A 26,691-nucleotide genomic window follows, 5' to 3' on the forward strand; every position below is an offset into this window, starting at 1 on the left:
ATGTGTGATTGCGGCTATATTTTTATCTATATGTTTTGTGGTCCCTGTACTTAAGCCTTTTGCTCACAAATCCTTTATTAAAAATACTAAATTGTAAGAAGTATATTCATATTTCATTCAGTGCTCTCTACAGAGATGTGGTTCCCTGAGCAAACATAGCCGCATAGAAGAAGTCACCGTTGGAAAAGCAAACACAACCACAGATCTAACTTTGGGCTTATCAGCTCCCAAGTAACTGCTGGGATTAGATTTCTGAGATACCCTTGCCGGCCTCCTAGAAGAAACTAACAACCCATCTTGCATGCTCCAAATCAAAACCGAAAATTGAAGTTTCACTTTAGATAAGGCCCCAACCCGAAAGCCTACCATAGACGTTTTAAAGTCAGTGAGATTCATACTGAGACTCTTGGCGGTTGTGTCTGTTTTGTCAAAATCATATCGGTAAAAAGCCATGTGGGGTGGCTCACAGCTGTGGTCAACACCCAGGAGACTGAGCAAGAGGATCGAGAGTTCAAGGCCAGCCTGGGCTACTCAACCTGGGTTACAGAGTGAGAGCCTGTCTTTAAGAAGACAAAAGAAAGGAATAGAGGGAAGGATGAAAGGAGGAAAAAGCTGAGGGAAGGAAGGATGGAGGAAGGGAGGGAAAGAGGGGCAGAGGGAGAGAGAAAGTGGGAGAAAGTATATAAGAAGGGATACAACTCAGTGTACAAACGTTTTTTTCGCCAAGCAACCAGAGCTTCCAGGGACTAAGCCACTACCTAAAGACTATACATGGACTGACCCTGGACTCTGACCCCATAGGTAGCAATGAATATCCTAGCAAGAGCACCAGTGGAAGGGGAAGCCCTGGGTCCTGCTAAGACTGAACCCCCAGTGAACTAGACTGTTGGGGGGAGGGCAGCAATGGGGGGAGGATGGGGAGGGGAACACCCATAAAGAAGGGGAGGGGGAGGGGGATGTTTGCCCGGAAACCGGGAAAGGGAATAACACTCGAAATGTATATAAGAAATACTCAAGTTAATAAAAAAAATAAATAAAAAATAAAAAAACAAACGTTTTTTTCTTTGATATCGGCATGCCATGAGAGCTTGACTTGAAAATGGAAAGGCAAGATAGAAAGAAAACCCTCACTGTCATATGGTGGCTCAGGCACGGAAAGACAAGGCCAGAGCCCCGCCATGTCCTGGGGGCTCCAATGTTATCAGTCTGAAACAATAAGGGAAGCTCAAAGCTGAAGTCTGGCCCATGTAAATGAGCATCTCTTAAAAAGAGAGAGAGGAAAAAAAATCTTTCCTCCAGGGAATATTCACATGGCCTGGTCAGCTAGCAAGCCACTGACCTTTGGAAAGGGGGAACGTAGAATTAAAGCTGCCAATAAGACGAGACAATTACTCAACAGATTTCAAGAGCAAATGAATACATGGGTGAGTAATGGGAGCGTTTGTCAGCTGCGGTCAGCAGAATAAATGAATCTGATATTAAAATTTGGAGGGGAAATAACGGATGTGACCCCTCTGTCAAATCAAATCAGCCCACATGTCCCAAGGAGCCCCTCTGTGCCTAGACCAGGACTGGTGTCCCAAGTGGACCCAGGACAGGATGGACAGTCGGTAAATTTTCTCTCCTTGCCAGGCCCTACTATCTCCAGCCTCAGTGGTATCAGTGAAAGGCCAGATAAGGAGAATCTGCACCCTGGTAACCGTTCTACCGGGGAGAGTCCTCCGGGAGTCAGGAGACAGGATTCTCAACCCTAGGCACTGGAACCACCAAATGTTCCCAACCTCAGCAGAAGAGAGGCAAGGCCCCCACACACACACTCCCATAAAGAGGTCCCGCACTTGGCCTCAGGGTGGCTGTGAATACGTGACTCAGGAAACGTTGCTTATGGCTTCCTAGCCCGAGTAGGGCATGCTCCCGGTGCACGTCCGGTGGGGTGTGGACCTGGGCTGTGGAGCAATCTGCACAGACCCTGCCTAAGAGCAGCAGGTGCTCAACGTTCACTGTGGTGACCTCCGGTCCCACAGAGAGCTTTGCTCATTCACTCACCTGAAGCGCCACCTGCACAGGTCAGTCTAACCGTCCCCTCCTTGACCGGTACAAACAAGGGAACACTAGTCACAAAAGGCCCCGCAGAGTCTCCTTGCTGTCCCTGTCACCCCAGCATGGCCAGCTCCTGACAGACATGCCCTGTGCTCCCTTCTCCTGTCCTGACTGAAGTGGGCACGTGCACTCTCCAGCTCATCTACGGAAATCAGAGTGCAGAGAGCGGGAGAGCAGGACCCCTGCCTGCCTCTGCATCAGGCCTTCCTGATACTTCCTTAGAAGCTTACTTGAAATGCGGCAGAATTCAAGGGGACAAACAGGTTGGGGACAGAGATATCTATGTGTCTCCCAGCAATCCTCTAGACCCAAGGACAAGAAGCCTCCCAAAATCATGCCTTCTCTGATAAGACATCTCTGCAAAGATGACATAACTGCCCACCAGACAGACCTTCAAATCTGGAACTGCCATCAACATCACCATCTGGCTTAAGATGCCCACCGCCTACCATCCTCTAGTATGGTAGAAAGCCCAGGCCACTGGTTTAACACCCATGCCTAGTATGGGGGAGCTCTTGGGTCCCTATCTTCATCCTGTTCACTGTACCAACCCAGCCCTCAGAACCATTTTTTTCTCTCCACTCATATGGTACCTTCTTCAAAGCCATCTTCAAGGTCAAAGAGCTCACTCACTCATTCCTCAGAGCTCACTGCCCTCCCATTTGACTGAGCCCACAGCCCAGACCTGCCGCCCCACTCTGTGGTGTGCACCACTGAGAAAGGCAGAAACAGTGGGTTAGAGTTGCAGGCTTTAGCTTCCTCATCTACAGAATGGGTTTTTTTCCCTTACAGGCGGGCGCTTCTGGAAGATTCCAGTGAGGAACACACAAGAGCATAAACCCTGAAAAGTATCTATTTAGTTGTACAGGTCTCAGCTCATATATGGGGATTCTAGGCATTGCTCTACCACTGAGCCACGCCCCCAGCCCCTCATTGAGGGATTCTAGGCAGGGGCTCTACCACTGACCCACGCCCCCAGCCCCTCACTGGGGGATTCTAGGCAGGGGCTCTACCACTGAGCCACGCCCCCAGCCCCTCACTGGGGATTCTAGGCAGGGGCTCTACCACTGAGCCACGCCCCCAGCCCCTCACTGGGGGATTCTAGGCAGGAGCTCTACCACTGAGCTACACCCCCAGCCCCTCACTGGAGGATTCAAGGCAAGTGCTCTACCACTGAGCCACACCCTGGCCCTTTGAATATTCCTGATAACTGTAGCACCCACCAGGTATGAAATGATCCTCTTTCTTGCTGCCTGTCCAGTTGTGAGCTTCATGTAGGGCTGTTCTCTGCACACAGGGAGCTCTCTGTTCCCCAGGCAGTAGGCAACAGCTGGGAACGCAGGAGTACCATCTTGCCCTCAGGGAACAGTTTAGGGAAGGCAGAGAGCACCACAGGATAAGATCAGTCTCACTGCACCCTAAAGAGGAACTCTTCCACCTGAGCCCCCGAGGAATTTGCCTGGAGTTGGAGACAGTGTTGACATTCCAGACAGAAGGTGCGGCATGAGGAAGCCTGAGGAAGATGGAGGACATGTGTGCAGTACGTGAAGACCAGCTAAGGAAGGCCATAAGCTGGTGACTCGGAGGATGCAGCCTCATCCTTAATTCTACGCCACCATCCCAGACTAGAAAGTCGCATTCTCCCAAGAGTGTCCCCACACTGAATTCCACTCTTGCTTCTTCCTCAGCGGCTGTTCCTCAGATTCCTCCCTGCAATCTCAGAAGGTCTTTGCATGGTTAAAAGAGACCAGGACCCAAAGATAAAAAACCTCAAATCCAAGTTCTAGGGGCCAACACGGATGCTCAACTGGAGCGTTCTTCATGTCAGTGTGGCCTTCCTCCCCCTCCTCAGGGGCTCGCAGGCCTTCACACTTTTGAGGAACTGCAGGACGGCAGTACAATCTGCTCCAGGGCGTCTGAGATGTGGACTCCCACATTTCATCATTAGGAAATGGTGGTGGTGCATGAATCCTAGTTTAGAGTGACTTCTTCTGTCTTACCCCCCAAACCTACTTATTAGAGCAGAGAAAAATATTGTATATAAACAGTTATTATAAAAAATTATTTGTATAATGCACGAGAACGTGTCCTACATCTTTATTTAGCATCGTCTCCAGGAGCGCGCCTCGCGGCACCTTGACGCTGCCTTTGCAGAGCCCTCTACACACGTCGCTCTTAAGCGTGCAAGGCTGGTGTTACCCAGCAAGCACCAGCACCTGGCAGGGACTGTCTGCACCCAGCCCAGTAATTCCCAGATTCCTCGGGCTTTTTTTATTTTTTCCTCCAGCATCATACATTACATTTAAGTCTCTCCAGCAATACAAATTTCAATTTGGCCAAGCTCTTTAATATTAATAGTTGTCAATCCAAATGCAGAGAGCATAATAAAAAATTTAATCGAAATGAATAGCTCACATATCCCTCTACCTCCTAAATATAGTCACCAATTAGAAATATATATATATGTATATATATATATATATGTAGTTATATAACTTAGCAGAATTAAGGCCACCTACTAAAGACCACTACTTAGGGCTGAAGATGCAAAGCTGCCAACTCCATCCTGCTCATTACCGTGGGGGTGTTCCTTTCTTCACAGGCACAAACTGTGAAAAGGGAATTCACAAGCGTCAGTTCAGGGGAGACACCAAAGCTGAATTATGATCACAGTTCTCCGTGATGATCGAGCAGGGTTTTTATAGGTCCTAGAGGGCTTCCCAGGCCTAGCCTAGCAGAAGGACAGTAAACAACAGCTTAACCCTCATTGCATCCCCATTTTGCAGATAGCACAACTGAGGCCAGAGAACACAGTGACTTGTTTAGCAAGCCGAAAAAGATAGGCAGCCCAAGCCAAAGGGATTTCTCGTGAAGGGCAGTGATGAAAGGCTAACTTTCTACCATGATGATTGGGGTGTCCCATGGGTAATTTCAGAACCATAATTCTTGGGCAGGGGGACCCTCCTAGCAACCCAGCATGTTATGAAATAGCCTATCATGTCAAATGAAACATTCTCCATTTCCGCAGCTACAGAAGCAGTCTTGGCCTGGCAGGGAGATTTGACCAAGGTCACCCAGCCAGTTAGGGGCAGAGCTGTAACCAGATCACACCATTTGCGGGTGTGCATGTGTGTGCGCGCGTGCACACACACACACACGTGCTCACGCTCACAGACTCAAGCTCTGGCCAGACTGCTCAGTTGCAGAATATCCTGCTGGGCACCAGGGTATTTCTTCTGTAAATTACTCCAGGCCTCTTTTGCGATCTGCTCTGGGCTTTGCCCTTAGCTACATCAAGCAGGAAGTTTAAATGAAATGGCTCCCAAGTTCCTTAAATGGTTTAATAAAACATATAGTGACTGCAATGTGCAGTTTATAGTGGCAAACTATTGCCCCTCAGTTGGGAAAAATGACCTCCAGTCGGCAATATTATTTTCAGCCTCATGATTCTCGTCCGCCGATGGCCATTCTCTCAACCCACCGGGCAATTCTTTTCCATAACAAGGCCTGCTGCTGCCGCTGCTGCTGCAGTCACTGTGTGTGCCACTGCAAAGGTGCTGCCGGCTGGCAGAGAGCCTCCAACAGCTACTGCTGTGATAAGACAAAAGAGAGGGCAGGCACTTGATAGTGACACAGGAAGGACAGAAGGCCACTGGAGAGCAGAGAGGCCAAAAATAAGTGTGGAGAGGCTGGAAGAAATTAAATATACGAAACAGAAAGGAGTAGGTGTGTGTGTGTGTGTGTCTGTGTGTGTGTGTGTGTGTGTGTGTGTGTGCGCACGCGCGCGCACGCATGAGCATGGATGCATGTATGTGCACATGTACGTGTGTGCAAGCACGTGTATGCAGATGTACATATTCAGTGTTCAAGCGTAGGATACACATATGTATGTTTTCCCTATTTGGCATCGCCCATTGGAATGGTCAAAAGTAAGCCAGACTCAGGGGTGGAAAATGGCTGAACTCCACGAACAACCTAGACATCTGCGACCCTAAGATCTAGCAAAGGCAAGGAAGGTAGATATGAATTTCTAAAAGCCTCTGCCACGTTAATAACACTTCTAATAGCAAGTGCCATTTCCGATATTTGGTGCTGAAAGGTTCTGCCTTGTCTAAAAAGTTCTGGAATTTCACTGCCAGAAATGGATGACTTTTATCCTAAACCGTGCACTGAGATGGATTCTTGGACTCATTAGTATTATATGGAGAATTAGATTAGACATTTTATGATTTCTCAAAAAAGCCTTTTTTGATATAAAAAGCAGCAATTTCCTTTTTTGACATTTTTCATTTTTAAGGTAATAAAAGTGGCACATGTGTACTGTGGCATAATGGATTAATTAAGGAATATTATGTTTATCCTAACCCTCAACCAAGTTGTACATCTTCATAACTCACTCATAAAAATTAATGCATTATCTTATACCCTGTAATGATAGATCTTCTATTTTTACCAAACTGCTCAGAATGCATCGTTCTAAATTGGATTATTCTGAGAAATAGTGGATACCATATTCTGATATCACCAGTCCAAAATTATATTGTTATTTTAAAACGTTACAGTATTCTATATAAAACCAAAGCTTTCTCCCTGCTGTGGCTTCAAACTGTCTGGGTGTTTTGCCTCCAACGAATGAAGCTTCCCTCTCCACCTACCCCCAGACGGCCCATTCCACACCTCCCCACTCACAATGGATGCGTTGTTTCAAGAAAAACTCATGCATAGCATCAAAGAATCACTGGACAGTGTTTTTTTGGCTATTTCTTTGTGTCTCGATGGTAGATGTGAACATAAAAGAATATTCATGCAAGATTCATAAAGGCCCCAGATTTCTAAATCAACGCATGAAAAAAAAATCCCTAAAAATAATAATGTCCAGATGTTGCTTATTTAAATGAGCAGTTGCCATTTAATGTTGCCAATCACAAAAGTGAAGGAATTTGTGAATTCCAAGGTATTCATCATTTATAGAGGATTATACATGATTCTTACCGAGGAAACATTGGGTGATTAAAATGAGCAATTTCAATAAATGTGAATGACTTCCTCTCAAGGAGGCGACCTTCCTAACCTCGGCCTTGCTCACAAAACCCATCTGTAGATCAGATCACTGCAGGCCCCAGGACCCCAGTGCCATTTTCTAGCCCCTAAATGGAGATTATTTTTAAAACATAGCTTCAAAAGTGGATAGGCTCTTCATAACTACATAGGTATAATATTTCTCTCCTCTCCCCCTCTTTCCTCCTCTCTCCTCTCTTTCTTTCTCTGAGAGTGTGTGTGCATGCACACGTCTGTGTTTCTCTCCCCATCTCTGGATTAAAAGTGTATGCTTTAGGTTGGGGATTTAGCTCAGTGGTAGAGCTCTTGCCTAGCAAGCGCAAGGCCCTGGGTTCGGTCCCCAGCTCCGGAAAAAAAAAGAAAAAAGAAAAAACAAAACAAAACAAAAAAAAGTGTATGCTTTAATCTTGGGGTATGGTTTTAGTTGGTTTGGTTCTGTAAGACAACCTCTCACAGTGTAACTGCAGCCTGGAAATTACTACATGACTCACACTGGCCTTGAACTTACTCCTTGGACCAGAATATCATCACTCCCACCTCAGCCTCCCAATTGCTATGGTCACAGGTGTATGCCAGCATGCGCAGAAAATCAGAACCGGAAACTCAAAATGTGTAGGCAGAATCTCATACCTGAGAAGCCAAAAGGAATGAAGACTGCAGCTTTCTGAGGTGGGTCCCCTGAGTTTCAGTGTTAACGAGAATCCAGGCCCATCTGCCTGGCTGTACCCAGACCCGAGAACCTGTATGTGGGGCCTGGGTACGTCCCCCATTATAATAGGCTCCCTGGTCCCACACTTCTCAGATTCCAAGCAAAGAACGACAGAGCGACAGAGTCAGTGAACTGTTCCTGCAAAGTTTTGATGGTTCAGGACTGCTGTAAAAATCCCCAGGCCAAAGTCTCCAGGGTTTAGATACACTCCCTCAGGAGAACATCGAGAGACCTGTTCTCAAGAGACTGAAAGGCAATTCATCCTGGTTAAGTCCTGGGTCTGGGAAGTCATGGACCTGAAGTCAAGCTACATGCCCAGGCCCTGCCTAACCTGGACCTTCACCAGTCCTCTGAGAGAAAGGCCAGGTAAAGCAGGCTCCTCCTTCTGCACAGCTGCTAATGCAGGGCCTGGCCCACAGGATTGACCTTAGGCACACCACCTAGGATCCTCTACACAACCAAGGACGTGAGGTTGACTCAGACTTTGTGGTAATATGTGTGGGTTGCTTTCTAACAAGTGTCGGGAATTAGCCCATTGTTCTAAAGAAAAAAGTGTAGTGGAATTCTAAAAGGGCAGAAGTCTGCAGCGTGGGGACCACTCACCAGGATACTGTGCTAGGGCCCGTGTGTCCTGCCTCTAAGCCCCATCCATGCGTGCTTTACAATAAAGGCAGGCCTCCTCTTCCCACAGCTGTCACTTAGCCTCAACAAAAGGGCTGCCAGGAAGAGACCTACCCCATGCACAAGGCCACTTCTTTACCTACACTATGTCACCACAGTCCCTACAAATTCTAAGCTAAGATCTGCAGATCTTCTCCCTCAGAGAGAGTGAGAGAGAGAGAGAGAGAGAGAGAGAGAGAGCGCTCAATTACATTCCTGCATGTCCCTGAGAACATAGTGGAGATCTTCCCTGGTAGGTTGTCCCTGTGTCTATGTTTAAGCATAACTTTGTCTACTTTATCCCCAGATGCAATCCCACTCAAGTACTGAAAGAAGTCTGTGGTTGATGTTTTTGTTGTTGCTGTTAAGTTAATGATCTCCTAGGAAAAGCACAGAAAGGTAGTCTCTTCATCTAGACGTAAACTCGGTGTGCCCCAGACCCATACATACTAAGAGAGTTTGTAATCATATGCCTGGCAGCAATCACAGAGGAATATACAACTCAGTTTTGTAGATCCATCTAGTTGTAAGACAAAAATAGAACAGAGCCAACCAAAGGGACTATCCAGGGCTTCATGTGGGACTGTACCTGGGGACATATTTGGTGATCTCTCGGGCAGAATCTCAGTTTCTATCGTACAGGGGATGTGGCACAGCTCTGGCCACTAGAAGCGCCTCAGCCCAGACTCTGGACGTCTCAAGACTTCTTGAGTCATTTCACCTTTAGTGAGCTTTGCGTGCACCTCTTCTCCCTGGAGTCAACACCACTCATGCATGCTCAACACAGCTTGTATACCAGGAACTCTGAGCACATACAAGAATAATGGTGGGTGAATCAAATGAAGGCTAAGAAATGGTCCCATCCATTCTTTCAGTCGCCACTTAGAGGACCAAAGACCTCCCTCAATCTTTCTTCTTTCAGTCAGGGATCTCCCACCCCAACCTTCAACCCAAGCACCCTTGGTGAATAGGGAGATAAACTCACTTTACTATTGCCTCAGCAAGAATGTGCTTTGATGGACTAATTCCTGGCATCCCCAGGGGATTGGGGCTTAAGGAAACAGAACCTAGACAATGGGGAGGTCCACCCATCCTTCTCCCGGGATGATTCAGAATCAACCAGATCCAAGTTCAAACAAAGGGGCTTTCCACAAGAGGAGACTCATTGGCCAGGTTCTCTCAAGGAGTCTTGGGCCAGTGAAATGTTGACCAAGAAAGGACAGCTGCAGTGACGTCTCCTAAGACAGCCATTAGTTCTGAGCTCTGTCATTGGACCCACCAAGAGCAGGCCAGCAGACCTGGGTGAAGCCTGTCGTCCACCACGACTTTCATCTTCCCTGCAGCCTCACTACTGTTCTCTCATCCACAGCCACCCCCGAAGGCAGCACCAGAGCCTCATCTCTGAAATGGGGTAATGACAAGACTCATTTCATGAGATCATTGCAGAAATTAAATGAGATCATGCATATAAAATGAGGACAGTGCTTGTCACTCATCGTCAACAGGCGCCAGCAGCTGCACACATTGGGTTTTGCCAAGGGCTGATCTGCCCAGCACCAGGCCAGGCTCTGGGAAGGCTTCTCCATGGGTGTGAGCAATCAGGCAAGAGGCCTCGCGGAATCCAAATCAAAGCACATAGTGTGGGATGGGAGGGACGGGGCCACATCTGGCAACAAGGATGACCAAGGGTCCCGCTTGTCTCTCAGCTGCAGTACCCACGCTCCCCGGTCCCATGACTGAAAGCCTCGCCTTTAAAACTCCAAGGTTTTCAAACATTTAATTTTTTTGTTTACCCACAAATTCCTTTCCAGAGAAAGCTTACACAGACAGATGTCAAGCAGGTGGCCATGAATTGACCCTAGAGGGAGAGCATAGGGAGGGAGTGAAGTCCTAAGGGAGCGTGTATTGTTTGGCATGGTCATAGTCATGTAAAGATCAATGACTCAACCCCAAGCGAGGGGCAAAGCCTTCCCTGGCTAAGGCTCAGACGGATGGGAAATCCTTCTTTGGATCCAAGTGTGAATGCTCACAGTGTGCACAGAAAGTGTCCACCATAGCTCTCCCTCCCCGGTATTTGCAGCCCGAAAACCGCTCCCCTGCAGAAATTGCTTATACTGAGATTAGCCAAGCCTCCTTCCTTATACTCAGTAACCCCGCCTCTCTGCTCAACAGTCTGTAATAAGCACACTGAGTTTCTTGGGCACTGTGGCTTTTCCATCAGAGAGCCCAAGCTGTCCAGTCCTAGCTTTTCTGTGTGCACTTGCCTGACAATTCTTCATCCCCTTACCTCCTCTAGTCAAGAGTTCTAGGATGCACACCGTGCAAAGCATGGCAGTAGGAGACCTGTGTCCTGGACTCTCAATGCCACTCCCTCTAAGGACCATCACCCGTTGGTCACATTGAAGCTCTGATTGTCAAGTGTGAACCCCAGGCCAGCAGTACAGGCACTGTCTCCAAACCTACTTGAATTTACTCTGAGCCCACTCAAAGACCCAGCCCAGAGTTTTTGAGTCTAAAAATCTAAACCAAGGCTTAAAGCTGTTTTTGTTATTGTTTTTCTCTCTTTTCTTTTCTTTTTTTTTTCATCCCTCCCAGGAAATTCTGATACCTGTTCTAGTTGAGATACTGTCCCGGATGCTTGTATCTTAGCTATGTATGAACCGAGTTTTCCAGGCCCAACATTTCCACAAGGAATTTTACAAGTTGATTTCCTGAATGACACCCAAACATGGGTGGGCCTTAAAGCAATCTGAACAATTCTAAACTAGCCACAGTTGAGAGGGACACCGATCTAGGACCTTGTCACTCAAGTGTGGTCCAAGGACCGGCAGCACCAATATGGCTGGGAACCTGTTAAGAATCTCTGCCCCTGGGCTGGAGAGATGGCTCAGTGGTTAAGAGCACTGACTTCTCTTCCAGAGGTCCTGAGTTCAAATCCCAGCAACCACATGGTGGCTCCCAACCATCTATAATGAGATCTGATGCCCTCATAAAATAAATAAAAAAATAATCTCTGCTCCTACACACACACACACACACACACACACCCCTGTACTTTATACTTAGATTTATTTTTGCTAATTATACTGTCTAAGGTTATATTTTTGTTAAGGTACAAAAAAAGACTTTCCCTGGTGTTCATCTCACTCATAAGAGCATGGTTTAACACGAACAGTTTTCAAGCATGCAAAGTCCATGTACATAAACATGAGGAAAAGGTCATGGTCTTCTTGTCAGTGTCTCAGGAGATGAATGTGACTTAGAATCTGGAGGATATTCAAAACATGGACTCAGCCCTAGCAGACACTTGTCCACACATGTATGTACACACATGCACACATACATGAACATACACACATGGACATACCCAGGCTCACCCAAGTTGTCCACCATCCCAGCCACATTCTCTTTCCTCTGAACAATGAATCCCTCAATTTGGGGTTCACACCTCATGGTCCAAGACGGAGTTGCTAGCTGGCCAAAGAGAGAAATGGCAGCCAAAGGCAGAGGCAGCATGGCCAACAGAGGGTGAGATGCTGCCATTACCACTAACCTCCAAGTGAACCACCAAGTGGAGTCCAGCACCACGCAGAGACCCAGTCTTAAGCCATACATATCTCCACGTCCAAATCCAATGAGGGGAGGACACCACACATCCTTCCACCTAACCTACATGGGACCCATTCGTCCTCCGGAGATTTACCAAGCTCTTGCTGGGTACGGCCCTGTTCTTCTAGTCGCCCTGCAGTTTTCAAGGATGAAATTAAAACTCCAACATCTCTGCTGCCTTTCCTGCAATGTGCTCCTACACCCGTTTCATCATCATCGTCATCACCATCATCATCGTCGTCATCATCCAAGTTCAATCATAACTACTTTGTGCATAGTGCACTGAACCAGAAAGCCATACAACTGGACTTCAGACCCCAGTGCATGAAACCCATTGTTGAAAGGCAGTGGTCACCAGGGAGAGAGAAAGAGAGAGAGAGAGAGAGAGAGAGAGAGAGAGAGAGAGAGAGAGAGCGCAAAACCCCCTTCACTTGTAGCAGTCACAAGATCAACCATTCCCTGGGGCCCTCTCAATACTGGGTGTGGATAGACTAGTTTTGAAATACATACAAACATGTGGAATCAACTAGGTCTTCTCTCCATGAAGAAGGGACAAATAACTCATCGTGCTTCGTCCTTTATGTATCAAGAAATATCAGAAGGTCCCTAGTACTAAGTCCACACATCCTAGGGATGGAGAGGGGTTGGGAAGGGGTCGGATGTGGAGAAGAGTATCTCGTTTATACCAGGAGTCATCTGGCCAGCTGAGCCCCTGAAGCCACAGAGGTGCCTGAGGAGTCTCTCAGAAATGAGAAGGTAGGTTCTCTATGAGGTATGATACGTGCCTGTGATCAGCCCTCGGGAGGTTGAGGCAGGAGAGCACCAGTTTGAGGCTAGCCTCCGATAATAAGATCGTTAGTAATACCCTTTTCTCACTGAGAAGTTGCTAGCTTATTTAGCGTTCCTTCTTGTCAGGAGGAAATATTGAGTATGTAAACAGGCCTGCAGCCCAACACCAGCTCCCTCAGCAGAGCTAGAAAGAGGAGGGCACAGGGCAGGGTCAAGAACCCACGTGTAAGAACAGGAGGGGCCGTAATAGGACTAGGGCCCGGGCCAGCATCTGTCTACTGTCCCTGAACTCATCCCCAGCAGTGCCATATATATGTTCCCTCTGAGATATCTCCCTCTCTCTCTCTCTCTCACTACCTCTTTCTCTCTCCCAACAACATCATACTCATATTCATATGTGTGTGTGTATTTTTTTCTGATATCAGGATTAAAAAACAAAAATAACAGTTTATCCAAGAACATGAGGCAGGAGGTTTATAGTTGGTGAGTTTAAAGCTAGCTCAGGCTCTAAAATGATATCCTGCCTAAATAAATAAATAAAATAACTCCTAACGGCACACTGCTGTACTCCTATCAGTTCATCACTCAGTCCTCATCAGAGAAACTTCTCCTTGCAGTAGATGGGAATTAATGAGTGAACCACAGTTGGACAGCGTGCAGAGAGTGAGAGACCTCCTTGGGGCCCCAAACGAGGCATTTTCATCAAATCCCTAAACTAAAAACTCAGGGGTCTATGTGGAAGAAGAGGCAGAAAGACTATAAGAGCAGAGGTGGTGGGTAACTTTAAGGAAACAGCATTTTTCAGACACAGACCTACTATTGTTGATGCACATAGTGAACTCAGAGACTGGCTGCTCGCATCGGACCTGCACAAGCCCAGGTTGGACACATTTCCCACAGGGAAAAGAGGACTGAGGAACAAAGTCTCCTCCTCAGCCAAGAGGCTCTCTATGATGAATGGATAGCTGCCAGGGAGGAAAATCATTTCTCTTAAATGGAATGACTGGGTCTACAAGTGCTCCCTGGACAAGCCCTGCCCAGGCATAGTTGAACATCACAAATTGGACTCCGTGTTTTGTTTTGCCCTCAGTGTTTTTGTTTTGTTTTGATTTTTTAAAAGAGAGAACAGAGTTGGAGTAGCGAGGGCAAAGAGGATCTGGGAAGACTTGGGAGAGGGGGAAGGATATATGATCAAAGAATGTTGTGTGAAAAGAAGTTGCTCTTTTTTCAAGACAAGGTTTCTCTGTATAACAGCTCTGACGGTCCCTGAACTTGCTTTATTGACCAGGCTGGCCTAGAACTCAGAGACCCACCTGCCTCTGACCCTCAAGTGTTGGGATTAAAGCCATGTCTGGAGAGAGAAAAAAAATCTTTTTAATTAAAAAACTTAAAGTTCCCTAGAAAAGCACTTTTCGAATGATAATGTTGAAAACTGAAAGCAATTTTTTTAACGATGATGTTAAAAACTGGAGTAGTGCACAGTGAACCATCACAGGAGAAGGCTGGTGACTCTCCTCTCAGTAGTCAGTTCTGTTTCGGGTATACCGTCTGTCTTCATGGACCACCATCTCTTTCCCCACTACCCATCTCTGCCATGGTGTAGAGAACAGCCATAGGTGAGGTGAGAATGAATGGAAGACTCTTCTTGCCAATAAAGCTGCACTGACAGGACTCTGCAATGCGAATCTATGCCAATAAAACTTTATTGATACGCTGACATTTGAATTGCATACACTTTTCATGTATGCTGAAAATTCTTTTTTTTTCTTTTCTTTTTTCTTTTTTTTCTTTTTTGTTTTTTTTTTTTTCGGAGCTGGGGACCGAACCCAGCTAGGCAAGCGCTCTACCACTGAGTTAAGTCCCCAACCCCTTGAAATTTCTTAATGAATGGGAAAGTAACAACTTTTGCCGGAGACGGACAAAACTGGAACCCTTATGTTTTGTTGGTGACGATGTAAAAATGATAGAACTACACAGGAACTATATGGGCCACTCCCTAAACAGTTGATAATAGAATTATCATCTAACCCAGTAACTCCACCTTTGGCTAAAGGTTCAAGGGAACCCAACCACATAGCAGTACGACTCATAACACCCATGATACAAGCCTGAGTGTTCACCGGGGAAGAGCAACACTTGGGCTGTGTCTGCAGCAGAATGATAAGTGCTTGTTGCTGCAGAGTCCGAGAGCCCCCTCTGTGTTTGTGACTAGGGTAGCCCCCACCTTACTTTAACAGCATTTAGTCATTAAAATCAAAAAGTTCTGGAGGTGGGTGGTAGGAGTGGTTGGGACAGTATTTGGTACCACTAAACCAAGGGCTTTAAAATAATCACAGTGGCAGCCAGGCACGGTGACACACGCCATCCATCCCAGCACTAGGGAGGCAGAGGCAAGTGGATCTCTGTGAGTTCGAGGCCACTCTGGTCAAGATAGCAAGTATTGGGCCAAACACAGCCACACAGCGAGAGCCTGCCTTAGAATACACAGACAGATAAGCAAATAGAGAACAGAGCAAGAAGCTTTTCTGTTATGTATTTCTCACCACAGATTCGTTTAAGTTTTTAAACATTAAAAAAAATGAGCAAACAAGACAATCACCCTATGTGACCCTTGTACTACAATGGATCAATCCTCCCCACAGTGGCAGAAGACTGGCCCAGTACACACTCCCCCCGAGAGGAACCGAACACAAAGGTGTCAGGGCCATATGTGAGGAAGTTGATCAGTGTCTAGTAAGGATCATTCTAAAACTTTATTACCTCTCTGGAGCACAGGCGTCAAGTGAGATGGACATATACACTGGCACAGATATGCCTGGCCCTGCAGTTTGCCCCTTCTGTCCTGCCCAGGGTCACTCTGCCCATGCGTGCTTACAGGCATAGGGGTTGCACCAGAGTGCCCTATGGGCCAGAGGCAGGAGGTCGATTCAACAACCCAGGCACTTCCATGGCTCCTCATGGAGGTGCACCCTGCCTGGGGTGGTCAATGATCTTGTCAGGGACAGACTACAGTTCAATGACTACAAGGGTGAGTTTAATTATACGTTGTCGCTGACTAGCAGTGGTTACGATGGTACAATTATACATGTAATTTATCAGCAAGATACTTGCATACATAATAAACTGAAAGCAAAATGTGAGATTTCAGTGGCAGCTAAAAATATAAAAAAAAAGAAGAGGGGCTCTGGTGTGGAGTGGAGCAGACTGGCTCACAAGCGGATACAGGATCCCTCCCAAAAGCAGGACCAACTCACCCGCTGCAACCACGTGACTTCCATCCTAGGAATTCACTCCCCCAGCAGCCAGCAAATCCCAAACCCCCAGTGGTGTGTCAACAATGCTCCCTCACAAAGGAACGTGAAGGGAAAGCTGGCTTAAGAAAATCACCACCCTTTCTGACATCCTCTGAACTTACTAACCAAGGTCCCCAAGGGTGTTAGGGAGACCACATGCCTGGCAATGTCTTAGGGATCCTAGCTTTGGAAGGAGCCAGAGAGGGCTTAATTTTTTCAGAAATGGTTTATAGTTTCGTTGTTCTTATTTAAACCAGAAGAAATGAAGAGATGACCAAGCAGAGAAAGTGAAAACGATGAATGTTTCCCACAGTCATTGTCTACTTTGAGCTAGACATTGTGTCAAGTCCGGGGCAGTGTAATCCACGGTGGGACATTAGTGTTATTCCCACTGAGGAGAGAGGAGAAAACGTAAGTATAAGCCGCTTGGTACACACTCATGCAGCTGATGAACGGTAGAACTAGAGTCCTGACCCAGGAAATATGATCCCCAAATTCACCTGTGTGTGCTGGAACTCCAGACCTACTGTAATAACTAATGGGTTCCTCTCTTCTCTGTTATTTTCTCCCTGATGATGGTCACAGTATAATATTTTTTTCCCCGGAGCTGGGGACCGAACCCAGGGCCTTGTGCTTCCTAGGCAAGCGCTCTACCGCTGAGCTAAATCCCTAACCCCACAGTATAATAATTTGAAAGTCACTCATGTGGAGACCTGGACTGTCCCCAGTACTGGAATGACACCTCCCGGTATGTGAGTTTGTCCAACCCACTGTCTCTGATTTTGGCAATGCACCATGGGAGTCTCACCTTATCCTGAAGATAGCGTGACCCTACAGGGTTGGCCGGTCCAAGGAAATGAAGCGCAGTAAATTTCAAGGTGATACCAAGAACCTCTACAGATATGAAACACTCACAGTTATAGTCTTAGCCAGGAGGCAGACATCACACATGTGCACAGTCTTCTGACCCTCGTAACTACCTACTCTGAAACAGATAGCCTGCTCCTACGTGAGCTATTCACCCATTTACCCAGACACTGACCCATCTACCTATCTACCCATCCCTCTAGCCATTCATTCTCTCTAGTGCATGTATTTCAGCCCAGCCACGGGTACATGTGCTCTTGGAGATCTTCAAATATTTAGGTAGACAGACAGACAGACAGACAGACAGACAGACAGACAGACACACACACACACACACACACACACACACACACACACACATATATATATATATATATATATATATATATATATATATATATATAGCAAAGTATCTTTCCACTTATAGAGATTGCCTTGCATACTCTTAGAAATGTATTCCTTTACTTGGACGAAAATAATTTAAAAGAAGAGATAATAAGAATGCCTGGCTGAACCAGCAGTGGTGGCACACACCTTTAACCTCAGCACTTGGGAGGCAGAAGCAGGCAGATCTCTGAGTTTCAGGCCAGCCTAGTTTAAACACTGAGATTCAGGACAGCCAGGACTCCTCAGACAAACCCTTTCTCAAACAGACGAACAAACAAACAAACAAACCAAAGGCCTGTCTGCCCATTTTGAAGTTTAAAAGAAATTAATGTTTAAGAGGTTAAGAGGTCAAGAGCGAAGAGGTGGTAAAAGTCTATTTCCTTTGGACCAAAGCTCACTATTGTTGTAAATTTATGTTAAGACTTGAAACAATGTCTCATGGACCCACCTATCAATCCATTCATCATTCATCCATCTGCCCATGTTCTTACCCACCCATCTACTCATCCATCCATTCATCTACCTATCCATGTGACCATTTGCTGGTCTACCCTACTCAGCTTGTTTATCCACTGAGACATGGATTGATCCATTCGCCTCATCACCCATCCCTCTGTCCCTTCATCCACTCTCCTTCCCATCCATCCATATACTTACCACTCATGCATCCATCTACCTAATCACCCATCTATCTAACTATCTATCCATCTGTTCATCTATTTATCTGCTTATTCAACTACCTAACACTCACCTGCCCATCCATCTGCCCTTCTGTACATCCACCATCTACACATCTGTCTACCCACCCCTCCATTCATTCACTTAAGCATCCATCTAGATAGTCATCCATCCATCTAAACATCCACTTGTTCACCTAATCATCATCCATCCATCTATGTATGTATCTATCTAGCCACCAATCCATTTCCCACTATTAAGAAGGTAATCTTGGAGACTGGAGAGATGGCTCAGTGGTTAAGAGCACTGGCTGCTCTTCCAAAGGCCCTGAATTCAATTCCCAGCAGTCACATGATGGCTCACAACCATCTACAGTGGGATCTGATGCCCTCTTGTGGCATGCAGGTATACAGATAAAGCATTCATATACTTAAAATAAATAAATAAAATATTTTTTTAAAAATGAAAAAACTACTATTTATTAAGTACCATTCCAAGAACTACAGAAAACACTGAACAGTACACAGAATAATACCCTTACCCTCATCAGTTTTACCCTTCAGGATGGGGGACAGACCGGAAATGGGTAAAGATGCTTCCCACCACAAATATCATAATGCATTTGCAGTCTTCCTAACACAAAGGTAAATTAGCTCCATTTGCACATTTGTTGTTAAAACAAGCAAGGGTGTCTCGTATGGAAAATGTTAATGGTACAGAAATACACTCCAATGATGCAGAATCGTCTGAGGGTAAATATTGCGGCAGTCTTTTTATGACAAAAGCTTTGTTCCTCGTCTTCTCCAGCCTTGATTTAAATATATACATGTATGTGAGTGCACACGTATCAAGATTTGAGTATTTCAATATAAATTTTGTATTCAAAATACTTTCCTGATTTCAGTTGATTGCATATTTCAAGTCAATGTTGCAGTAGTAATTCTTGTTCTGAATCAAAAATAAGACTCTCTCTCTCTCTCTCTCTCTCTCTCTCTCTCTCTCTCTCTCTCTCTCTCTCTCTCTCTTCCAGTCCTAAACAGCCCCAATATTCAAGCTACTTGTCAAGCTGAGTAGTTCAAGGGACAAAGCCTGTTTCTTCCCATTTATTTTTCCTGCTGAGGCTTTGTGGGGGGCTGGGACTGGGGGTGAGGATTAATGGGGGTGGGGGTGGGCCGATATGCTGGCTCAAACCCCATCACAAAAGCATCGGGGATAGAAGGACAACCCTTCTCACTTCGATTTGAGTGTGTAATTGTTTGAATACATTTCTCCCCGACACTACAATAATGTCATCCTTGGTTGACACAGATTGTAAAGTCCTTTGAAAAGGTGGAATGTTATCAATCACGAGCATGATTATAATGGGATTTGAGTGGAAGAAGCTAAAGATTCTGCTCTGGTCTGGCTCTCTGGCGGAGGAGGCAGGAGAAAGAAGAAAGCTGTATTTCAGCCAAGCAAAAGACTCCCCATGTCCACCACCTACACGTCCCCTTTCCTACAGAGTTCCCTCTGGAGTTCCCTCACATACACAGGGGTCTGCCTGTGTGTCTATCACATGAGGCGGATGAGCCTCCAATAAAACCTGATTGGATCTGCAGGGAACGAGTGGAGATTTCTGGATGCGTCTTGGTTGTTCCAGTGGGGAAAGGGCTTGTGCTCATGTCAGGACAAGACCCAGGGACGCCAGGGGACAGCCCCCCACAGTGCAGAATTATCTAGTTCAACATGCTAATAGCACCAAGGCTGGGAAGCCACACATCAAACCTAAAGAGGTCTGGTCATGGGTAGAGGTGAGGATTGGGGCTTGAGAGGAGCATCCTGGGACATTTGTCTGATGGGACATTTGTCTGATGGGACATTTGTCTGATGGTACTTCCTCTGGTTTTGCCACCTCTCCCATCTGCCAGCAGACTGAAGCCGTTGATGAAAGAGCGGACCAAATAGCAGGAAAGAAAAGCACCTCAGGACCAAATCGCACGTTCTTCTGCCTTCTGACCTAAAACATAACTTTCTTTATTGAAATCAGAAGGAGCTGGAGACCTGGCAATGTATGCCGCTCCTTTTCTTCGTCTTCAAGGCAAAGCAAGCCAGGCCCGACAAAAACAAACTAATCTTCCCGGCAGATCGCCGGGACTGTCACGCTTTCAACTGACAAATCACAACGGTGCCTACAGACCCGGAATTCGCCCGTCACGTCCAATCACAGGCCCTGGATTACTAAGGCAAAGAATTGTGAATTTCATTAAATATGTTAAAGGGGGGAAAAATCAGCTTTGAAAAATAGTAATCCTGTCTTTCAACAAAAATATTATAGGAAGCTATGAATTTGGTAGATCCGAATAGGATGTTGGTACATGTTTTACTAAGGTAATATAATGGCACGCTATTATTAGATCACATTAATCATGACTGTGCCAACGGCACTGACAGCCCGCTGAAAAGGATTGAAAGGCCTGGTAATGGATATAAATTACCCATTGTGTGATAAAAGGATTTTTACTAAGAAGGTAAGAATAAAACAGCAAATTTCTAATATAACTGTTGTGTAAAAACCAAAATAAAAGTAATCCACGGTCAGTAATATCCACAAAATCAGAAGTGAGCACTTTCCCCCCAACGGGATAAAAGTCACAATAAAAAAATACATATATTCGGCACAATATAAAATTAATTTCTGGGTGCATAATTCCACTATCAATTTCCCTTGGTTTATAGAGTGACCTCAGAGGTGCATGGCCTGAAGAAGGTGGACTTGACCAATTAGAAAGACTGAGGCCACCTTAAATGGGGCCAGCACAAGAATCATGGGCCTGCAACATTCTTCTGTACTAAACAAGTTTCTAGGAGTTTCTGTGTAGGGAAAACCACTCCTGTCCTGAGCTTGACATCTTGGGGCAGGGATGACAGGGGTGACATTTCTCTGGGACAGATGTCCCCCAACTTTAGGCCAGCCCACGGAATCGCATAGGAGTGTCAGGGAAAGTGACTACAGGTGGTACGCACAAAGGGTCACTTGGCTTCCAGCGACCCCAGCTCGTTAGTCCCAAATCACCACAGTTCAGATGCCTCATAGGGTCAGTTCGACTGGTGGCTCCACTCGGGCATCAGGGGCCATAACCGCTGAATACAAGTTCATCCCACCCAGAAGACCTGAATCCCAGGTCACCTTCCAAAGTCCATCGCAACCATCCGAATATAGGGGAGTTCACGTAAGGATTCTGTCTTTGCACAGAAACCTGTGACAATCCCCTCCCTGAGAAAAGGCAGCCTGTATTTTCCCAGACTCATAGAAAGACACCCCTCCCCGCCCCCACTACCTTTCAACAAAAGCAACAAAGTAATGGTGGTCCTTACCAGGCAAGTCTTAAAGCCACGGAGTTTCGTCTTGGTGTGTAGGATGCTCTTAAAGCCGTGGCCTTCGGGAACTGTAAAAATAAGACCTGTTAGAAATTTAAAATGACAAATGCTCTTCAAGAAGACACACAAACATCTGGGGGGGCAACTAGCTGGGCTTTTTGGAAGCCAAGCACGCTGGCTAGCCCCAGTGCCCCAATTCTTGGAGCAATTTGCCAAACAGGAGCTCGTGTGACCTTTGCAGTGGGGAGCCAAATCTGCTCAGCTTGTTTTCGAGGGGGGGGAGGACGCCACCTGCAGAAGAGGGGGAGGTAGGGCCGCTAGCCATCTCTTCTCCAGAGAGGACAGGGGAAGAAATAGAGCAGAGAAGCCTCCCTCCTTGCTCCTCCTTGGCATCCTTAACACAGGGGAACTCAGAAGGCTCTTCTCGCCTCTCTCTGTGCTGCTCCCTACAGCAGACCAACCTCCTGCGCACATTTCAAGTGGCCAAGTCTGTTTGGTGACAGAGGAAGAGATAGTATTCGTTGAGTCCCTGACAGGATTGTGCCCCAGTGAAACTTAAGGATGCCATGTTTGGCCATCCATCATCTCTGCTGAGCCAAGCCCAGAACAGTAGCCCAGTTAGCTCCCTAAGTTTCTTACTCTGCATCGCAAATGCGTTTAGTCCCCATCCAGCTGATGCCAGAATGCTTTCGGTTCCTGAGACACGGCCCAGCCAGCCAGCTACGATGCTCACCCTCAGAGGCTCCAAAGCCACCGGCTGAGGACTCGAGGTGACCTGTGGTCCCCAGCCCACTCTCTTCTATGACACCCTAGCTACCATCTTCTGGAATCGGAAAGGTCCTCTCATGGTAGGTGGAGGTTACTCACTCTCACTCAGCCTGGGGTTACAGGTTACGATTAAAGGAGAGATCCCCATGGTCTGAGGGTACTGCTCTACAAACAAAGACCGCAGACAGATTCAGAAGGACAGAAGCGACAGCTTTGGCCCAAAAGGCTCAGATGTTTGGAGTGTCACAAGCAAATACCCCCATCTAACTGACTTCTGGCCACTGGAGAACAGTCACAGACTGCACGCTCAAAGCATTTCCTCTCCTCAGGATTGAAGACCAGCGAGGACACAGCTATTGTGGTAAGGTTGTTCTTTTGTGGGAGACAGAGGTTTATTTGCTCTGTTTTTTGAGATAGGGCCTCCTTATCTATCCCAAGCTGACCTGGGAATCCCTGTGTAACTTTCCTGGTTAGTTTTTTCTCAACCTGACACAGGCTAGGATGATCTGGGAAGAGGGATCCTCAATTGGGAAGACCTGTCAGCAGGTGTGTAGGGCACTTTCTTGATTAATAATTGACGTAGAGGGCTCAGCTCACTGTGAATGGTGCTATCCCTGGGCGGATGGTCCTGGGTTGTATTTAAAACGCAGGTTGAGGAAGCCAATAAGCAACATTCCTCCATGGCTTCTGCTTCAGTTCCTGCTTCCAGGTTCCTCCCCTGGTTTCCCTTCAGTACTCTAAGCTGTAAAGAGAAATGAACCTTTCCCTTCCAAGTTGCTTTTGGTCAGAGTTTTACCACAGCTACAGGATGCAAAGCAAGACAGAAACCCAGACTGTCATCTAAGTCATGCCCTCCTGCCTCTGCTTCCCAAGTGTTAGTATTAGAGACACCATGGTTGGGGATTTAGCTCAGAGGTAGAGCGCTTGCCTAGCAAGCCCAAGGCCCTGGGTTCAGTTCCCAGCTCCGGAAAAAAAAAGTATTAGAGACACCGCCACTATGACCTGCTTCCGCACACACGTTTCTATCTGCTTGTCTTGAGATGAGATCTTCTGTCCAAGCTACCCATAACAAGGAGCCATCGCCCAGATTCCTCTGTGCTTTCTTTCTCTCTGTCATTAAGCATGACAACCTAACTGTCCAAAACCCAGCATTCAGGTTTGGAACGATGGCTCAGTTGTTCAAATACCTTGCCCCACAAACCTAAGGACCTGAGTTTAATTCCCAGCACCCATGTTTAAAAACAAGATGCGGTGCTGCACAAGATATATAATCCTAGTGCTAGGGATGTGTAGACAAGAGGCTCCCTGGGACTCAACTAGCCTAGCATAGTGAGTGAGCCTCAGCTCGCAGTGAGAGACCTTGACTTCTGGCTTCCACGTGCACACACATGCAGCTATGCCACACACACACACACTCACACACACAGACACACACAACAGACACAGACATACACACAGACACACATAGACACACTCACGCACACACAGACACACACACACTCTCACACACTCACGCACACACAGACACACACACACTCATACACACATTCACACACACATACAGACACACACACACTCATACACACATACAGACACACACAGAGATACACAGACACACATACACACACGAACACACACATACAGACATACACACACACTCATACACACACAGACACACAGACACACAGACACACATACAGACACACACACAGAGACACACAGACACACTCTCTCTCTCTCACACACACACACACACACACACACACAACACACACTTGCACACACCAACCCAGCCTTTCACGTTGCAGTTTGTGTGGCCTTAGTTATGCCCAGGCTGAAAGATTCTGAGCCACACAGGCTTTACCAACACCGTTGCCTTGCTCTGGGCTCCCTACGCTGGGGAGGGGTGTTTGGAGCGCTGTGCAGACTAAGACTTTATATCCAGGCTTCCGGCTTATGACTTGCAAAATTCTAGGGCTATTCCCCCAGGGACTGTTCACTTAGAAGCTTTGTAAATTCTCATGACAGGAGAGCACAGAGAGGGAGACTTCGCAAGGAAGTCCCACACCAGTTTGTCCTCCGGCACTGAGCCATTGATCAGAACACCCCTGTCTCTCTCAATCTACGAGGGGAGGTGATAGGAGCAAACCGCCAGGTCCTGCATCGTCAATTAAGAAAACACCCAGCATGGCTTTGGGGCTAGGTTGCCTCCCTGTGACTGATCTGAAGTTTGTCCAGAGGGTAGTAGCTGACACACCAGTGGGCAGCCGCCAGGTAAGGCAGTGCTAGAGGCATAGGACAAGAAATTGAGTTAGCTCCATTCCTGCCTTTCTGAGTCTGTCTAGAGAGGAGGGGCTCCCCATGTCTGATGTCATTAGAGCCATTTCGGGTTGGGGAAGGTGACGGCAGCAGACCAGGGATGCCTTCTGAATTCAGGTAAGGAGAAAAGAAAATAGCACCACCGTCTTTCCGTCTGCCTCAAGGGAAGACAGTGCTATGTGCGTGCAGAAGAAGAGCATACCTTTAGGGCTAGTCTGGGGTATGACCTGAGGCTGTCCCGGATATGTGGCTTCCTCTGATCCCTGCTTCCCCACCACTGAGGGGGCACCTGGGAGGCTGCTACTGGGCAGAGACTCCCCACGAGCCCTGTTTGGTACAGCCTCCACCCAAACAAGGGAGGCAAAGGCAACAGAAAATGGGGCCTGACTGAAGAGGTTGGGTGTATAGCAGCTTCTCTGCCCTAAACAAATGACTGTCACAGGTTTACGTTTCAGTGCTCCCAAACCTCACCTACACTGCAGGAGAGTTGGGGATAGGTCAGGGATAAAGCACACACACAGTCAACCTCTGCAGAGGGGCCTGAGCGTGAGCGAGTTTGACCGACCATTGCACTCCACACCTTACAGTAGACAAGCAAGGACAAAAAGAGGGGCAAGCAAGTCTCCCACGGGACATAGAAATAAGAGACTGAAGAGACACCTGGCTGCACAGGTAGCTCACCCAGGGTGGTCACAGGTGAGAAAACAGAAACAGAGCATAGCGAGGCCCCGAACAGGAGAGGCAGGGATGCTCTTGAAGCAGATGGAGTGATGGACTCCACTAAGGCAGCTGTGTATGTGAGGGGTGTGTGAAGCTGGCGGCTGAAACATTAAGAAAAGAGAGATGAGCTTGTGGACCAGGCAGGCACAAGCTTAGGAGTACAGAGCCTAAGGAGAATTGGGGGATCAGCCTCAGCTACATAGTAAGAATCTGTCTCTAAACCTACAGATGTGGGGTAGGGTCCTTACTACCAGTTCCGGGGAGGCTTAGGTAGGGCCAGGAGCAGAGGTTGTTTTTTTTTACCACTGAAGTATCCCCTGGCTTCTCTGAAGGATGAGAAGAGAAGGAAAGCCATGGAGCTCTGAAAAGAGCCACAGAAGCAGAGGTGAGCCGATCGAGACAATAGAAATGGGGATCCAGGTAACTGTGGCTTCCGACCTCAAACCTGTTCATCCAATTCCTAGGAATTCTGCCCAGAGGTGTGCCTAGCTCGCACACTGCCAGGTGATGCTGAATTTACCCACCGGCGAGCCACAAGTGGACGGTCAAGTGGCTCCTGGGGGGGTGGGCAGAATTTCCCCCAGAGCAGGCCAATACAGAGCAGAGGCAGAGAATCCTCCCCTGGCTTCTTGAAGTGAGGAGGGGTTTAAGGAACCAGCTAGAAATCTGCAGCCTTGAACCCATAGAAGTGTGTGATTCGTAGACTCAACGGGGCATGTATCGAGGTGTACTTGGACCTCTCTCCATATCACCAGTGCTTTCTGTGGCCCCAGAGCCAATGAGGCACCCTGAGAAATACTGCGATGCAGCCTCCGTCCCTCCACAAGCAGAGTGTCTTTCCTGGTGCACATCGAAGACCTGCGCAGGCACCACCCACACCCCATTGCGGCCCAGCATTCAAAACATTCGTATCCCACTAAGAATAAAGAGTTGGCCAAAAACCGAACCAACTCATGGTAGACTTGATTTCTATCTTCAGCATTGAGCAACTGGGTTTTTTGTTTTGTTTTGTTTTGTTTTAGACAATTCTGGGCAGATGGGGGGAAAAATAGCCCCCTAAATAACAATTGTCCCTACAAGATTCCAACAGGAAGCCAGGTATGGCAGTATACTCGTAATCTCAGCACTCAGAGAGGTGAGGCAGGGGTATGGCAAACTCTAGGCCAGCCTCAAAGAGCAACCATAAAAGAGCTTCTTCCAATAGGCCAGGGTTGAGTCAAGAAGCTGTCAGAAAGATGGGCCTAGAACATCAGCCACCCACTCGACCGTCTCAGGCAAGAGCCTCATGCATGTCTGCCAAGTGTCTACACTGTGGGCAAACAGCACGGAAGGGTGTGCCTGCCTGTGTGGAGCCCGCGTCTTCATGGCAGATTCAAA

The 26,691-nt window shown here is 47.1% G+C and overlaps 1 protein-coding gene across 10 annotated transcripts in view; it reads right to left on the bottom strand.

Annotated features, from left to right (window-relative positions):
- Positions 1–26,691, bottom strand: part of Zfp536 (zinc finger protein 536) — a 461,365-nt gene that overhangs the window by 380,241 nt on the left and 54,433 nt on the right. For all 10 annotated transcript variants that reach the window (XM_087654015.1, NM_001427135.1, XM_087654025.1 and 7 more), the window contains 1 exon segment: positions 21,505–21,575. The gene's annotated coding sequence lies outside the window, so the exon portion shown is untranslated.

This window comes from Rattus norvegicus, chromosome 1 (assembly GCF_021556685.1).
Source record: "Rattus norvegicus strain SHRSP/BbbUtx chromosome 1, alternate assembly SHRSP_T2T, whole genome shotgun sequence".
Taxonomy (NCBI): domain Eukaryota; kingdom Metazoa; phylum Chordata; class Mammalia; order Rodentia; family Muridae; genus Rattus; species Rattus norvegicus.